The following is an 18,482-nucleotide window of genomic DNA, read 5'->3' on the forward strand; positions in this document are numbered from 1 at the left end:
GGAGGGTCAGAGGGAGAAGCAGACTCCCCGCTGAGCAGGGAGCCTGATGCGGGACTCGATCCCGGGACTCCAGGATCATGACCTGAGCCGAAGGCAGTCGCTTAACCAACTGAGCCACCCAGGCGCCCCAAAAATAAGGTGTTTTAACAATAACATGTTAAATCTACCATCACTTTCCACTCTCTATTTTATTTTTTCTCTATCAAATTTCCTCTTGTGTTTAATGGTATTGGAATGATGATAGGCCCTTTTTATGGTAGGGAGTCCAGCTTGGAGGAAAACAAATAAGAGGTATATTTAGATTGGATATAGCCTGATGCTACTTGTAAATATATTTATCACTGACTGTCCTCATGTAGAAAAGACTTCTAGGAATGTTCTACCTCCTGCTGTGCTGAGTCACCTAGCATTGTGCCACCTTGTGCATAGGAGGTAGGAACTTGTGAAAGAAAAACAGGTTTGAGATAAGCAGAGTCAGAAGGTAGTCAGTGGAAAAGTCTTCCAATCAAAAGAAAAATATGAAGATCTATATGAATAACTCAAAGTGAAACTTTCACCTAACAAAAATATGCTCTGTATTGCAATGAACGATTCTAAAATTTAACATATTTTGTACTAGAATCATGTGAAACTGAGCTTTTTAAAAGAATTCCTGTGATTTTAGGGAACAAACACATAGCAGTACTGTAGAAATAAACACAGGCCACTTAAATGAGAACAAGCATGAGCTGTTTATTCAGAGGTTACTGTAGCAGGGGAGTCAGCCACTGTGGAAAGCAAGATGAAGTTACTCATGTCAAGTAGTAATTTATTTATTATTTATTATTTATTTTTTAAAGATTTTATTTATTTATTTGACAGAGAGAGACACAGCGAGAGAGGGAACACAAGCAGGGGGAGTGGGAAAGGGAGAAGCAGGCTTCCCTCCGAGCAGGGAGCCCAATGTGGGGCTCGATCCCAGGACCCTGCGATCATGACCTGAGCCAAAGGCAGATGCTTAACAACTGAGCCACCCAGGTGCCCCTCAAGTAGTAATTTATGTCAAGCAGGGATGCAAGCAACCAAGAAGTTAAGACCAGATATCTCTGAAATCACCAGCTGATTACATACTCACAACTGATAACTGGCAGCAACAGATGAGGTCTGCAAAGCCTCCCTTTATAAAGGGAGGATCTTTGGAAAAACTGTCTTGACACTGACCCTTTCACGTCTGACCACATCTTAAAAGGCAGCTGCCACTGAAGGCTTTGCTCAGTTGACCACTGAACAGAACAGAGATCCTCCACTGCTTGAACATAATAAGCAGTAAGTGCCAAGACCGAGGCCTTATCTCACCTATGTGCTCATAGATTGACTTCACGTTTGGTTATTAACTTCCTACCCCCTAGTCTAGCTTGTTTGTGCTGTGGAACTTTTCTTGTGCTTTGCTTTGTGTGACATGTAAGAAGCCAAATTTAAATAAGTAGTTAAATGTCATTGAGTTTGGAATCCTGAACCTGCTTTATAATGATGCTAACCCTGTTTCATGACTGAATAAAGCTGACATTGTAGAAAGACACAATTCTTGTGTGTGTCTTCATAGTGTGCTCATGATAGCAGAGACTTGAAGGCAGGGACTGGGAAAGGTTTATAGTGGAATAAAGAGAAGACTTTAGGTATGCTCTGATTGAAGGCTGTTAGCATGGAGAAACCAAACAGAAGCAGGGCATCCTATGTGATTAGTTAAGTATGCATAGTTGGCTTTTCTCAGTTGTTCTTAAGTTGGAAAAGGAAGCAAAAATTAGAGAAGCTGTCAGTTATAAATCAAGACCCAGTTGTTTGGGGACAAATAATATAAGGGTTATTGGTTAGCTTCTTGGACTAGTTGCCAGGGATAGTAGTCTGACTTCCTATTCTGATTATTATAGATAGTAGGTTGACTTCCTGGGTTCATTACCGCAGATTATGGGTTAGAGTTATATATATATCTGAATCTGATGCATCTTGCCCTGATGTGACATATGACATTTTGGAATGGTGTTTATAGTATCCATCAACTTATTTAAATTTGGAATTTTGAGTAATTACTTTCTCATTACAAGCAAATACTATCTTTTATATGTAACCTTTATATTCATAATTTTACAGATCTCCTAAGGAGCCTAACCCCTGGATATAATAGTCTCAGATCCAAATTTTGAGTATATTTCTGCTCAAAGATTCTGACTTGCGCAATTGGGCTATTAGTGTTATTTATCTTTATGCAAATGACTGAGAAAGAGAGATACTGAGGATATATGAATATGATTTTGATTTAAACACATTCATCCCTCAATACTCCACTTAAACAGAGATATCAGGTACTCTTTTAAATGTAAAAGTCTGAACAGCCACTAAAATACATGGTTCTGAATTGGATCACGTTAGGAAATAATGCAGATAGAAGAGATCTTAGGACCAAGATTTGAAGTTTGTCAACATTTTGAAGTTTTGTTAAGGAAAAGATTCATTTAAAAAGAAAGAAGAGGTTGGTGAAAAAGCACTGTAACCTTCTGTATTGCTTGAATTCACCTTTGGAGTAAAGGGATCTCTTGTTTGAATCAAACATTTCAATGGGTCTTCTCTGTTCAAAATTAAAATCAAAATCCTATTCAGGAACATTCAATAGGGTTCTAACTACTCTGCATAATAATATAAAAAGATGTCTTTATTGTATGCCTGGTAGAGGTAACATCTTTCAAATGTGATTGCCTTTAGGAGCTTTTCCCCTTGATATAGATTTGTACTTTGTTGCCTGTATAAATTGTTATTAGAATCAATTGTATTCTCTCCAGGAGATTAGGAGCAAATCCATAGGAAATGGGGCTTATCCTGAACACTTATTACTGGGTCACATGGGAGTTGACCAGACTGATAATGTCAAACCACTCTGGACTTTTCTACTATATTCCTTATAAGGGCACTCCAGATTGAATAACTCAGGCTTTGCAAAATGCACTATTATCACCATTCACTTTTAGTGATTTTTTCTCTGAAAGAAATAACCATTCCACCCATCAAGTAAGATACAATTACAATTCAGGGGCTGACGGGAGAAGTATTTGGTAATAAGGTGACATAAAAAGGGGACTGCAAACAGATTTAGGGGTTTGAGAAAGGGTTCTCGGAAGAACTGACTTCCAAACTGAGTGTTTAGTTGGACAAGGAAAAAGAGATGGGTGAAGAATGTGGGGCAACATTCTTAGCATAAACAATAGTACATATAAAATTCTACAGGCAAATGTGGTTTATAGGGTTGTGCAACTGAGGAAAGGGAACGACTGAATGGATCAAAGAATTAAAAAAGGCATTATCAAAAGTTGCAGTTGCCAAACTAAACAGGGCTAATGTCAGAGAATCTCTGCAGGGACATGGCATGCTAAATTTGAGAATTTAAATTTCTCATTAGAATCCCTTTAATTTTATTTTTGGTGATAATGTTTACAGTACCTTGATATATGAAATAACGCTTCAGAGACTGTGATAATTTTGTCAAAAAGTCTATTTGGTGTCAAAAAACAAATCAGCATGTAAATAAGGATAGATTATTTGAAAGGATTATTGCAAGGGGGAGAGGAACTATTGCAATAAGGAGAAACACTGACCATGAGATCAGCCAATATCTCAAAGGTAAGGCAAAAAGGGCTCTTTTAAATGGGGGGAGCTGATGAACAAGATTAGAGAAAACTGGTATGGGTAAGTGGGATAAAAATGTAATATAATCAGTTGATTAGGGAATGTTTTTCCCTGAGATAAGCTTATGTTCTGGAGGGGCTGTTGAGAAGGGGTCCTGTGCTGGCTCAGGGTGGGAAGCCGGGGGTCAAAGTTCAGGAACCAGGAAGAAGGAAAGAAACTTAACTGAAGTTTGGTCAAGACAACAGATATTTTATCCAGATTAGTCAGTGAGTTCAAACAATTCAACTAAGCATTTATGAGGAAAAGAATGGCAATTTGTAGGGCCTATCTCTAGCCTTCTCATAGGTTAACAAGTGAAGTATTCTTGAGTCTTACCTAAATCACATGGGGAAGAATGAGACTTTGCTGTAATCCATTCCTGGAAAACAAACCTCCCTCCCCTCCTGTGGGAGGGAGGTTGTTTAATTGTAATGATTTCCAGGATCATAGGGCTTGAACTAAATTCAACTTGGTCACTGTTATGTTGGTGGGGATGGGGAACAGGAGACAGACAAATGTGAACAATGAAAACAATAAAGACTCTTACAAGTGCCAAAGTTGGAAGCCTTTATGTTTCAGTGATAGACCAAGGCTGTAAATTTCAGAGAAATAACAGACTAAATAATTCAGCAAAATCAAAGGATAAATTTATTGATAGCACAGGATTCTACAACATGAAAAGGATGATTCTACAAAATGAGAAAAAAAAATTGTTTAGAAAAGTAAACCTTCCAAACAGTAATATTGTGTTTAACAGGAAAACAAAGATAAAATTTAAGATTTCATACATAATACAAATATAGTTTATAAAAAGGAGCAATGTAAGGCCATGAGAATGAAGACAAGTGTGCTGAATGGATTATCTAATTAGACATTGAGTTGGTCAAGCACGCCTGTCAGAATAGGCTAAGATAAACTGAGGTAGCCAACAGCCTCAGAATCTCAGTGAATTAAAATAATAAAAGTTTATTTCCTGCTTATGTTGTATCTGTAATGGTTTAGCAGAAGGTTCTGTTTGCTACCATATGAAAATTGTCTGAGATCATCTCTTTCTTATAGTAATTTGTCAGTTATAGCCAACACACTCTAACATTTTGTTTATCAAACTCTTTTCTAGATCTATGAGTTCACAAAATACATTGCCTATCCTAGAATTATAGCAGGTAAGAATTTAAATCTTTTGCCACCATATAGTATGGACTGCCCTCCTTTCAGCTTTAGCATAACAGTTTCTTCCACCTGCAGCCAGCTTATAAACCAATACTACATATTTAATTATTTTTTTGTACATTACATAACAATTTCTACATTACTCAGTGGCTGAATAGGCTAACTTACTCTGCATTATCAACAGACCTGTATCTCAGTGGCTTAACCAACAAAGGCTGACATTTCACTCATACTACTACTAGTCCTTGACAAGTCCAATTTTTCATAACCATTTAGGAATCTAGACTGAAGCAGTAGCCATCATCTCAATTATTGCTTGTTGCCATACCAGTAGGAAAGAATACTCTAGAGGATCACAAATTTGCAATTAAATTCTCTGACTAGGAAGAGAGAGAGATCACTTCTGCGCACAACTCTTCTGTTACAACAGGGGGGCCTTGCATGCAATCTTAACATGTGTCCAGAAGGAGGAGAGACAGAGATTACTTGGCAATTAACATTAATGACAGTCATGGAAATTATAGTAGTAGAATTCAGGAAAGAAAAGGAATCTAGAAGGTAAATGTTTAGGACCTCGATTATTATGGGAAAATGATTGGGAGGAAAGATATGAGTGAAATAGATTAACAGAGATGAGCTTCAAAAGCATGATTTTTTTTTTAACATAAAAGTAGAAAAGTAAAGGTTCAGATGTGGCATTGAGAAACAAAGGCAATACTGACTCCCTCACCTCAACACATACCTGACTTGGTTATTCTGATGGTGTGGGTAAATAAGTACTCTTTAATTAAGAGGGACTTTAATGCAAGTAAAATCATGAGGAAATTTCTAGGTTCATTAGGAAAAAAAAAAAATGGAGACATTTTTATTCTATACATTTTATTAAGTTATTTGTAATAGGAAGTTTCAGAAGGTATAATGTTATGGATTTTGGGTGAAAGACATAGGTGGAATAATTTAAGGCATGGAAAGAAGCATAAATGGACCACTGGTATTTTTTTCTTTCCTTCTTTCTTTTTTTTTAGTACCTAAGGATAAGAAACATGGCTGAAATTAGCTGATTCTAAGATCCTGAATAATAATGGTGAAAGTAAATAAACAAATTACAAAGTGCACAAACCCATACAAAGATTTTGACCATGGTTCCGGGCTCCTTTGAAGGGATCAAACTATAGGCTCCTGGTATTAACTTCTTTTATTACTCTTAGGATAGAGGTAACTCAAGCTCTCTCTTTTTGTAAACCCACTAAAGGCTTAATAACCTCATCTGTCTTATTGAACACAGTCATCAGAGAATTATTTTCTATCAAGTAAGCACCAAAATTCAACTAATATTGCTATGATCATTCAAAGGTAACTTTCATCAGGAAGATTTGCTTGACTTCTCCAGCCTGAGAATCATGACCCTGTATGCTTCTGCAGCCATATGGGCCTATATAACTGGTCCTGTTATTCAGTCTGCTTTCAACACTGCAACCATTTTAAAAAAGAAGTCAGAATGCCACAGCTCTAGTCAAAACTCTGTGATAGCTTCCATTTTAACTCAAGTAAATTCCAAAGGCCTTACACTTGCCCTCAAGTTTTTATATGATCTCATGTCCTTTTTTATTTCCTCCCCCTTGTTCATTCTGTATGTTATCCTCACCTTCTTATATCTCAGTATATTCATGTGATGGGTTCCTGTGTTTCAGACTTTGCACTGGCTTTTTCTTTGTCCTGGGATACTCCCCTGAGATATCTATTATATCTTACTATACCATGTTCTTCAAGTCTTTGCTAAAATCATCCTTATCAAATAAACTTCACAAAGACAGTTTAAATTGCCACCTTTACATTCTGGACACCCTTATTCTGCCTTATTTCTTTCTATTATGCTTATCAACTTATATACAATATCATTTTCTTCTTATATTGTGTTAATGTTTTATTGTCTATTTTTCTTGCCATAATAGAAGCTCCATAAATGTAGATATTTTTGTATTTTTCCTCTGTTTTGCTCACTGATGTATCTTAGGAAACTGTAAGAGTGGTAGGAACTTAATAGTTACTTGTGAAATGAATTATGATAACCAGAATTGGTCTAAGAACAATATTTAAGTCTTATTTACCTTAGTTTTCAGCTAAGGGACCAAAGGTCAGGAAAAAAAAAAATGATGCCAAGGAGACCTGAAATAGTATGTAAAGTATGTAACACATTTGCCATTTTGCATATTTAGAAAAAAGATTTTATAAAGTGTAGTATATTTGAAGTAATGCATTTAATGTCTACCTTTCAGTAAAATTGAAACCTAGGACATTTTTATAAACTTGAAAGTGCATTTTATCTTTCATTTAAGATAGAGAGTTGCACAAGAGACAACACAATTGAATTGCCCAATTTACTTTCAGTTATCTACATGTGCAAGACAGGTTGCATTTATCAAATTACCTGCTCAAATTTGTAATCCTACTTTAATTTATTTGTTTTCATTGTTTTGTGTTTAAAATAATGTGCACTAGAATTGATTTCAAAAGTCTTAATGCAGATACTTAATTTAATCACATATATATTCTGAGGAACACTGATCTTTCTTTTTCTCTTTCTTCCTTTCTTTTTCTTTCTTTCTTTCTTTCTTTCTTTCTTTCTTTCTTTCTTTCTTTCTTTCTTTCTTTCTTTCTTTCTTTCTTTCTTTCTTTCTTCTTTCTCTTTCTTCCTTCCTTCTTTCCTTCCTTCCTTCCTCCGTTCCTCCCTTTCTCCCTTCTTCCTTTTCTTTCTCTCTCTCTCTTTTTCTCTCTCTCCCTCCCCCACTCTTTCCCTCTTTCTCTCTTGATCCACATGAAAATGGTCAATTGATTTCTGATAAGAAAACAAAAGAAATTCAACAGAAAAAGGATAGTCTTTTAAACAAATATCCTGGAACAACTGAACTTTCATATGCAAAAAAACAAAAATAAGAAAAAAGAAACTCAACCCATATATCGAACTTAGACCTCAAACTTTATACAAAATTAACTCAAATAAGATTGTAAACTTAAATGTAGAATATCAATTTATAAAACTTTTAGCAAAAAACACACTGGAAATCTTTGGAACACTGGGCTAGGCAAAGTGGTTTTAGTACAACAGCTAAAAGAATGCTATATATAAAATAAAAATTGAGAAATTGTTGTTAAAGTCTCTACTAAGAGAATTAAAGCATCAAAACACAGACTAGGAAGAAATACAGATCTTCCTTGACTATGATGGGCTACCTAATCTACTGAACATCACAGTTTTGGCCTACCCTATCTTAAATGACAGAATCATTTAACACAAAGCCTATTTTAAGATAAAGTGTTGAATATCTCATGTAATTTAATGAATACTGTACTGAAAGTGAAAACCAGAATGGTTGTATGTGTACAGAATGACATAAGTGTATCCTTGTTTACCTGTGTGATTACATGTCTGACCGGAGGCTCTGGTTCATTGATGCTGTTTAACATCACAAAAGAGTATTGTACCACAGAAAGATGGCCCTGGAAAAGATTGCAGTTCAAAACTGGAGGTACAGTTTCCATTTAATGCAAATCACTTTTGCACCATTGTTCAGTTGAAAAATTATAAGACGAACCACCATATTGGAAAGTATCTGTGTTTGCAAATCACATATCCTATAAATTACTTGTATCTAGATTATATAGAGAACTCTCAAAACACAACAATAAAAAACTAATAAAAAAATTGGCAGAAGATCTGAAAAGAAGCTTCACCAGGGAAGATAAATAGATGACAAATAAGCATATAAAAAGATGCTCAATATCATTATTCATTAGGGAGATAAATTACAACCATACAAAGATGCCACTACATAGCCATTAGAATAAGGAGGGGAAAACTAACAGTACCAAGTACTAAGTGCTGGAAAAGAATTCAGACTTGAAATCTCATATATAATTAGTCAATATACAAAATGATACAACCATTACAAAGAATAATGTGTAGTTTCTTATAAAGTTAAACATAGAATTATGTATGCATTCCAGCCATATGTATAGAACAGTTTTATTCAAATTACTAATAGCTGGAAACTACCCAAATGCCCCCCACCTGGGAAATGGATAAACAAATGGGGATACATCCATAATGAAATGCTCCTCAGCAACAGAAGGAGCCAGCTATTGATAGACAAAATAAATTATCCATAGTCATAGATTGCTGGTGTTTTTCATAAAAGATAAAAGTGACTTTCAAATCTCATCTTCTAGGATACTGATTTGGAAGTGGAATTGTGTAACATCAATGAATATAAAGGGTCATGATACACTAGACACTATCTAACTCTTTGGTGAGGTAATAATTTTTTTAATCCCTGATTTTAAAAAAATAGAAATAGATATTGAAATTTTTAGAATTATCCAGAACAGGGAATGCTGCCCCCTTAATAATGGACTACAGGTCCTTAGAGGAAGCTAACTCAACTAGCAAGTTCATACTAATTTGGGAACGTAAATAAATCTAAGCTTAAGGATATTTCTCAAGTAAATGATTAATTAGCATTCCACTTTAAATCAATCTCTTATTTATTTGGGTAGTGTGAATGGGTACCAAAATTTAATCCTGTCTATAAAATTAAACACTAGTGTAGCTAAACATGTAAACTAAGCACCTGCCCATGTTACACATCAGGAGTGGCTGATACCTATGGTTAGTATCTTCAATTGCCATCCGGAATATAATCAACACTGTAATAGTAAAAATATCCACCCTTACAAGCCCTTAAATCTCTTCCCTCTTAGACACAGGTTTACTCACTAGTCTCCTCAACAATAGAACAGGAGAAGGAAATATCCAGTGTCTACTATGTACCAGGTTCTGTGTAAGAGGGACTGACATCATCTAATGTAATCTACGTAACATCTTTATGCAATAAATTTATTCTCTATTTTTAAAATGTGGAAATTGAGGTTCAGAAAGTTTATCTTATCCAAATTCACATACCTAGTAAGTGTTGGAGCTTAAAATCCACATGATAATTGTGTTCATATCTCTGAGACCATCCCCCTCCAACTTGAAGACTTTGATGAATATCTGCACAAAGTTTCAACAGACCAATTTTATTAATTTCATGTAACCCAGCAGGGAAGGGCAGCAGAGTGGCGTGAAAGAACCTTCTGGCAACCTAAGTATAAATTTATAATGAGAAAATCAGCTTAGCACTTTTTAGGTAAATTGTATTGGTAAAATTTAGGGATAGCCTATCTAATCCATACAATACATAGACGTAACTATGTATTTTGCAAAACAGAACACTTTCAAACACTGTCTAATTTCAAGCCAACTATTCTTTAATTCATTGGATGAATTTCAACGAAAAGTTTGAGTAATTATGAGTAATTAACATTAAAACTATCTTATTTTAGAGAGTATTCTATTTTTTAAATCTTGTTTCACCACATATTGCTGATGTCTGTCTCTTTTTCATGGTGAGAGACTGAACTGGCTGCCAAGACAAAGAAGAGAGATTACAGAAAGAAAAAAAAAAAAAAAAAAAAAAACCTCTTTATAGTCTTATAAACAGCATTTATAAGCCTGAATTTTAACATTACAATGGAGTAATTACCTATTGGGAATGGAAAGAAGTAATAAAATATGTCAAGTAATAACTCTAAGCTATTACATCTCCTTTTAAGAATTTATATAGTCTAGTTTAGCTAGTTTAATTTTTTATGTAACTATTCACATTTGAAGGCTAAATCAACCTCCACTTGCTGACTCAAGGCTATTTAAGAAGGCTTTTTAAAATGAGGCACAGTAAGACCCCTGTATCTGTAGGTCCACCATATAGCGGAGATATTTTCATTTACCATGCTTACATTTAGTTCTTTTCTTAACTAACACAAGTGACAGGGGGAATTCCAGCATGGATATGAACGATCCACTCCCCATAAAGGTCACAACTTGTACAATAAAACAGTATCTGGTGAGAGTTATATACCAGGAAATGTAACAATTGTGCTAAATAGACTGCTTGAATATTTACATAAAAAGTGGTTATTCCAAGTTTTTATTGATATGGGTCAAATACGTTTCATAACATGTTTTCCATGATTTCTCTGCCATCTGTGCTGTGATGCCCAGACTCCAAATGTACAAGCCAAGGAATGCAATCCATGAGTATGTTTCTGTCCATTTGATCCAGTGTTCTGGGATGCAGGGTGGGGGTGTTTAAAATCTTTAAACAATTTATGTACTCTCCTGGGAATTGTCAATAGATCATATTTGCTCCACGGGATTTCTTTGGACCGTGTGTACGTTGCTAATAGGGGTGTACAGTGTTCTGCAGCAATTCTTCCTAGGATTCCCGCACAGCTGATCTGAAAGTTGGTTTTCATCCTCCTCCTGATGTTTACTTATTTCTTCTTCTTCACAAGAAGCCACACCATTTACAGTCAAATTTCCTGTGTCTTCTGGAGAAGCTAGGTGGCACTGAATATGGGAATTGCGAATTTGAGCTGCCTGTTGGATAAAAAAGCCTTTATGGAAATGTTGGGCATCTTGGATCCAAGTTAGCAGGACTACAACAATTTGTCATATATCTCCTTGTATACCATGTCATCTTTATCAAAACTTCTTCCAATGCAGCATTTCACCCAAAGAATAAGTGAGGTGTATGAGGCAGTTAACAAAAGAGAAAAGTTCATTTGGAATGGCATTTAAAACATTTGGAGGGAATACGGTTATCAGGTTGCTGATTAATGCTGGAGAATCCCACAACTTCCAAATCTTTTATTTCAATTCCATTGATACTATTCAGTAATTCTTCAATAGTCAACTTGCACTCTTACATGGGGAATAAGGGTCCATGAAGAGATGCTAACTGTGCACGGCATTGCAGAGAATCTTGTGCCATATCTGAAAAAAATCTTTGATTTTTCCATGTACTGTGAGGAAAAGCTTCATAACTCTATTGCCCAGAAGAGTCTCCTGCCTGGGCTCTGTTGGATTTGATTACACATTTGAGAGGATTCAAACATAGCTCTATAGTGTCTGCCCAAATTTGGAGGAAGAAAGTTCCAGCTAAAGGCCTGATTGCCAAGTACGAGGTAACTGCTGAAATATCCAAAACGTTTTAGTATTGAGCTTGCTTCTCCTGATGAACTGCAAAACTTCAATGGTTAAATGAGATGTGACAAAGGTCTTTTTCCTGAAATACACTTCTGTAGTTCTCCTGGAATCCCATATGCAGTCCAATGTTGCTCATGTTACTTGAACTTGAGTATTCACTCAATAGTGCAGTTAGAATAAAACAGGCCATAGTTTGCATAGTGGGATTGCCACTACTTATCAACTGGATGACTTCATAAAACATGCTTTTGCAGTTAATTGATTTATCTAAGGATCCTCATTTTATAATTAATGCCGCTGCAAATAGAATTTGTTATCGAATGTACTTTTGGAGGTTAGGCCTTTGTAAAGGCGTAAGTTAAAAGAAATGTTTGCAGTGACTTGATGCTACCTTTTTACAAAAGAATCCGCTCTCAGACAACTGCTTCCAGGATGACTGTGGCAGCTTAAAAGAGAACATAGTCCATTTTGTTTTCTGTTCTGTTTTTGTTTTTTAATCTAGTCCATTTTGCTTTCTGTTTTTTATTTTGTTTACCTTGCCTTAGCACCACAAAAAGGTTAGTTCCTCTCAAAATACACCTCAGGCAAGTGGCAGCTAATCACCTATTACAAATTTCTAAAACTTTCCTCCTTCTCTTCAACTGTTACTTCCAAAGCAAGAAGTATGAAAATATGCTTGTAAACTGTAAATCTTGAATCTGATTTCCTAAACAGGAATATGCCGAACCTCACACGCTGACAGTGGCTGTCCCAGCTGCCATCCCTGCGGTCTGAGCAGTCCTGGTGGCTGGCCTGGCCTGCCGACTCTGGGGGACAGAGAAGGAGATATTAATCGAGCTAGCTGCCTTGCTGGGGTACACGAGCCAGGGAGCCAGGCGAGGCCACCGTGGTTGGCTCAGATGATGGCGGTATATACTGTTTTATTTTTCTTTATTTTTTGTTTTGTTTTGTTTTTTTTAATTAACATATAATGTATTATTTGTTTCAGGGGTACAGGTCTGTGATTCATCAGGCCTACACAACACCCAGTGCTCACCACAACATATGCCCTTCCCAATGTCCAATTCATTTCTAAGGAAGTTGAAGATTAGATAGATGAAATGGTTTGTTCTGGGGACATGTCGAAACTTAAATTCAGAGGCGCCTGGGCAGCTCAGTGGGTTAAGCATCTGCTTTGGGCTCAGGTCATGATCCCAGTGTCCTGGGATCTAGCCCCAGCTTGGACTCACTGCTCAGCAGGGAGCCTGCTTCTCCCTCTGCCCCTCCCCCCCCACTCATGCTCTCTCTTCCTGTCTCTCTCTCAAATAAATAAAAAATCTGTGAGGAAAAAAAAAAAAAAAAACAACACAAATTCAAACTTGAGATATGCTTGACACCAGCACCTGGATTCCTTGATTAATCTGTTTCTCAAATAACAATCTACCTCACCTAAAGAGATTTTAAGATTTTGAAACTTTCTTCAAATGCTTCTTTTCAAATTAGCCCTGTAAATTTCTGATTTCAGGTATAAGGATATTTTCAAGATTAGCAAAAACTCCACACATAATTGTTAGTTGGATGAATAAATCTCTTATAATCCCATTCTTTTACTGATGAGGCAATATGTAGCTTTTTTTAAGGTTTTTTTATTTGAGAGTTAGAGAGAAAGGGTGTACACATGGGGATGGGCAGAAGGAGAGGGAGAATCTCCAGCAGACTCCCACCGAGTGCAGAGCCAGCCTCAGGGCTCAGTCTCTTCACCCTGAGAGCAGGACCTGAGCCTAAATCAAGAATGGATTGCTCAACCAACCCAGCCACCCAGGTGCCTCTAGGCAATATGTAGCATAAAGAAATTAAAATTATATTCTACACTCACATAGTACCTTATGGGAACTAAATTTAGAACCTAAGCATCTTGCCTCAACTAGCTGTATTCTGGTTAATAACAACGGTAACAAAGATACTACAAATACAGATAAATATAATAAAGCCTATATTACTTAATTTAGCTAAAAAAGTAATGATTGCATAAAGTAGTGGGTGACACATCTCAACTTTGACTTGGACAAGTTCTTCACAGATTATGATATTAGGAGAGACATAGAAAAAGGTTACTATGGATCATTGAGGTAACCTGACCTAAGACTACCTGTGCCGAGAGAAGACTACTACGGGAGTGGCAGGCACATGGGGCGACTGGCTACTCAGGCCCTACCTGACCACCCCAAGGGCTGAGAGGATCAGTATCTCAGCACACCTATAACCAGGCTGATAAAGTTTCAGCATGCTTTTTGTATGGGCGCATCATTTATTAAAATATTAACATTCTTATACTCCAGTTGGTAGTCTGTTTCCCAAATCCCCTGAGTGCCCCTTCTACCAAATGGGTCTTTCCAGTTCCAGATCTCTACATTGCCCTATCATACAGAAACAAAAGGTAAATCCTAGGCAGTGGGATGCCTCCAGGACTCTGTTTCCTTGTTCATCCTCTGCCTGTGACCCCACATTGTATCCTGACACACTGGTAGTAGTGGTCCTACTAAAGATTTTTGGTTATTTATTTATTTATTTGGAATCCTTATTAGTCATTTTGATGTAATTAAATGTTACATGAAGTTATTAGCTAACCATTTAATATCTCTTAATAGGACAGTAATACAGTTATAAAATACGCTGCATACGAGTTTTAAATCAATTATTACAGTAAAATTGCTACATGTGCAGTCAGTGGTGGGAAGTACATGTTGTTTCAAATCACAGGCTATAGAACTAGACAAATCTAGGTTTGAATATTGCTTCTATACTTAGCTAAGTCTATGGTGGATGGAAGCCCTCTAAGATCTCATTGCTTTATTTATGAAATGGAGATAATCTTTAATGCCCCTTTCTTCATCCCCAACACCCATGTTACCTAAAGAATCCTGCACCAGAAGATTACTATATGATACCTAACATTTTAAATCTGAATGGAATCTTATGCGTTTCACTTTATTTTTTATTTAAACATTTTTTTTCAGCATTTAAAATTCCTCTCAATGAAAGTATAATATAAGTATCTCTCTGGGGAAAATTCAACTGATAGTATTCCTTATAGAACATTTCAGAAGAAACTTCATGTTCTTTGAAAGCTCATGTTCCTCAGAATATGAGTTTGATGTATTTAGTGGACAAAGTACATATTTCATTCTCCTTTAAATTAAATCTTTTGTGCTAAATAAAAAGGGGGAGAAAATTATGTATGTTCGATTAGATGTGGATAGACTTCCATTGCAGTTTTTTTTTTGTGGATACTTTTCATGAATGGTTATTCTGAATAATGTTAGGGTAAAACTAGTGATGATATTATCCAATAGGGAAAATAATAAAATAGATCAAATTTTAAATTGTTATATTATGTCACATATTTCTATAAACTCAAATAAAATATAATGTCAGTATGTTCTTTATCTTTTCAGTATATTTAGGAAAAAAAAATTGTTGTTCATGAAATATCTCTTTTCAACATATACCGTAGAAAAGGACACAGTTTTTGTTACTAAGATGTTTCTGTTGTAAATATTATATGGTCAGAAATATAAATATTTGACATTTTTAGGGTATGACCTGATAAAATTGTTTACACACTAGAAGAAATTATTTAAATTTTAAAAAGTATGTCTTTAATTAAAGAAAAATCCTAAGAAGGCCAAAAAACAGAAAAAGCAGAGATGGTTACATGAACTGTACAGATAAGATTAAATTTGTAAAGAAGTCATTAAAGGAAAACAAATATAATAAAAACTGTAAAGGGTTTTTTTTAAATCATTTTTAAATAGACTTAAGACAAGTAAACTTTAATGCAGTTTTTTTTTTTTTTTTAAGATTCTATTTATTTATTTGACAGAGAGAGAGAGAGACAGCGCGAGAGGGAACACAAGCAGGGGGAGTGGGAGAGGGAGAAGCAGGCTTCCTGCTGAGCAGGGATCCCGATGCAGGGCTCGATGCGGGGCTCGATCCGGGGACCCTGAGATCATGACCTGAGCTGAAGGCAGACGCTTAACGACTGAGCCACCCAGGTGCCCCTTTAATGCAGTTTTAAATTCTACACTTGATTTGGGTTAAATTAAACCAAATACAGGTTGCTGTAATAGGGTAATTATAGGTTTCCTTAGGAGTTTATTGGAAAGAAACCAGTTGTAATGATGGGTAAGTGATTGATATCAAAACTGATTCTATGTCTAGGATGCCTAGAGGTCATTAGATTAAAGGAAGCATGTTTTGCAAAAAGAAATCTAGGCCAAAGTCAAGAGGTAAGTGAGAACATGGGGAATGGACGTTGAGCTGCCTAGAACTTAGATTTGGGAGTTACAGAATGGGAGATGGTGTTGAAAAGGGAAAATGAAGTCGGGTAAGTAATTGAACAGGAACACAAAAGTAAATGAAGTGTCTTAAAAACAAATTGATCAGTTTGATTTCAAGTAAGAAAAAAGAGATGCTATTACAATGTCAGAGGAACAACGTGATCAAATTTGCTTTGTGGCTGAGAGAGGAGAATGTATCAAGGGGAGTAAGACTGGAGGCTGAAGGACAAAATAGAAAGTAATTGTAGGAATTTAGGTAGCTAGCTGTAATGTTAAACTAAGCTGAAGTGCCTGCTATGAGCAGTGGAGAAGAATAGAGATTGGAGGGAAACTTTAGAAAACAGAATGAAAAAAAAAAAAAAAGGAAAACAGAATGAACTGCACTTAGCTACCGCTTAGAAGAAGATGTCTAAAGGAAGGGGATGAAAAAAGATTCTTAAATATCTAAGGTCCTCTCCAAAGGAATGTTGTCTTTTCATTACTACCATTTGGGCCTTTTATTTTAAAAAGTGTTTAAAATGGCATCTTATTGTTGGCTTAATTTGCATTTTCTTGTTCTGACATTAATAGAACATCAGAGAACATAGAGATAGAACATTTTCCAAAATGTCTATCGTTTTTACTATTTCATAACGTGAAATTCTTGCCTGTTTATCAGTGAATGTCCAGAGCGGGGAAAAGAGGATATAATCATATTTTTAAAAATATCCATTTTATATTGAATTACCTATGAATGTTTTCCCAATACTATTATTCTAAATTTATATTTTCTTTTTATCTAATTTTCCTTAGATAATCTAATTAATCTTTTATTTCAGATATTTTTGATCATATCTAACTGAAAAAAAAACCCCTCAAGGATCAATTTGTATTAACTATTTCATTCACAAAATTAGAAAATATATATTAAGCACCCATTATGTGCCTGTAACTCTGCTGGGCCTTTAGAAAGACTTTGTTTACTCCTAAGTAAGAGTTTAGGCACAGAGTACCCCATCTTTTCTCTATCATGGCAATATTAATAATACTTTCATCTTGACATTTAGTGCATTTAATTAAAGTCATCAGTTTATTTTTTTCTAACCACTACACCAGGCTCATGGAAAGCTAGTAGTAAAATAGCTTTTACTCAATAATGATAGTTACTGTACTAGAACAATAGTTCATATTTAAACCGTATGTGCTTATTTCAGTCTTTTAAATAACTTCTGATGTTGATGACCAAACTTTCTGCTATAACATAATGATCACTATCAGTGACATCAAATTTTGATTTATCTCCCTGTGAAACAGAAAAGAACTTTCAATGAGCTCTGTGTATCTGAGAATTCTTTTGCCTTTTTAAATGTTTGACAAACTAATTGCTGGCAAAAGTCTTGATTTAAATGTTAAAGTCAAATTGCTGTGGATCTTGTTCTAATTTAGTAGCACTTAGGCTCTTGGGTTTCTGAGATTAACAATAACCAAAGAAAGACTCAGATTCAGCTAACTTAAATAAACAAAAGAAAGAGGATTTATATAAAGGTTAGTGAAATAACTAAAGCTAAACATTCAAGTCTTAGGAAAGATGATAGCTCAGGGCAACACTGGGAATGCCAGCAGGAACTCAGGCAGTCTCAACCAGGGTAAAGCCTTAAAATAATGTAATTTAATAAATCTTCAGCCTCTTTATTATAGATTAATATTCACAGAAGTGCATATTTTCTAAGTGTCAGGGGTAGGAGATATTTTCATTGAGCCAGTTTGCATCACATACTGCCTCTGCTGTTGTCATAGAGATCGGGATCTGTTCCTAGAAGAAGGACTAATAAGCAGGCAAAAACAATAGAAATTCTCTCACATACCCTACCTGTCCAAAGTCTTAGGCAAGTACTAACCCACTCCTTTTTCTATGTATATAATTCCTAAAATGTTCCTGTTTTACATAGTGTGTCTCACAATTAAAAATAATCTTATTCCATTTACAGTAGGAGAAAACCAAAAGTAATTTTTAGCTAATGCTTCCAAAGATGACATTTGGTGTTCTCTGGGTTATGTCTATTTCTTGGGTTGCTCTGTCATTATAACATCTCAATGTTCTGTGATCTATGGACCATGCCAACCAACACACTTTGTTTTTAATAGTGGACAAAATCAAGAGAAAGGAAATGTATGTAAAAGAGTAAGCAGTGCTGCAAATGACCATGGGAAGTAAACTTGTCACTGCTTTTTTT

At 35.5% G+C, this 18,482-nt stretch overlaps 1 pseudogene; it reads right to left on the reverse strand.

Moving 5' to 3' along the window:
• Positions 1-10,913: 10,913 nt before the first annotated feature.
• On the reverse strand, positions 10,914-14,215 carry LOC110571260 (annotated as a pseudogene).
• Between the last annotated feature and the right edge of the window lie 4,267 nt (positions 14,216-18,482).

This window comes from Neomonachus schauinslandi, chromosome 2 (assembly GCF_002201575.2).
Source record: "Neomonachus schauinslandi chromosome 2, ASM220157v2, whole genome shotgun sequence".
Classification (NCBI taxonomy): Eukaryota; Metazoa; Chordata; class Mammalia; order Carnivora; family Phocidae; genus Neomonachus; species Neomonachus schauinslandi.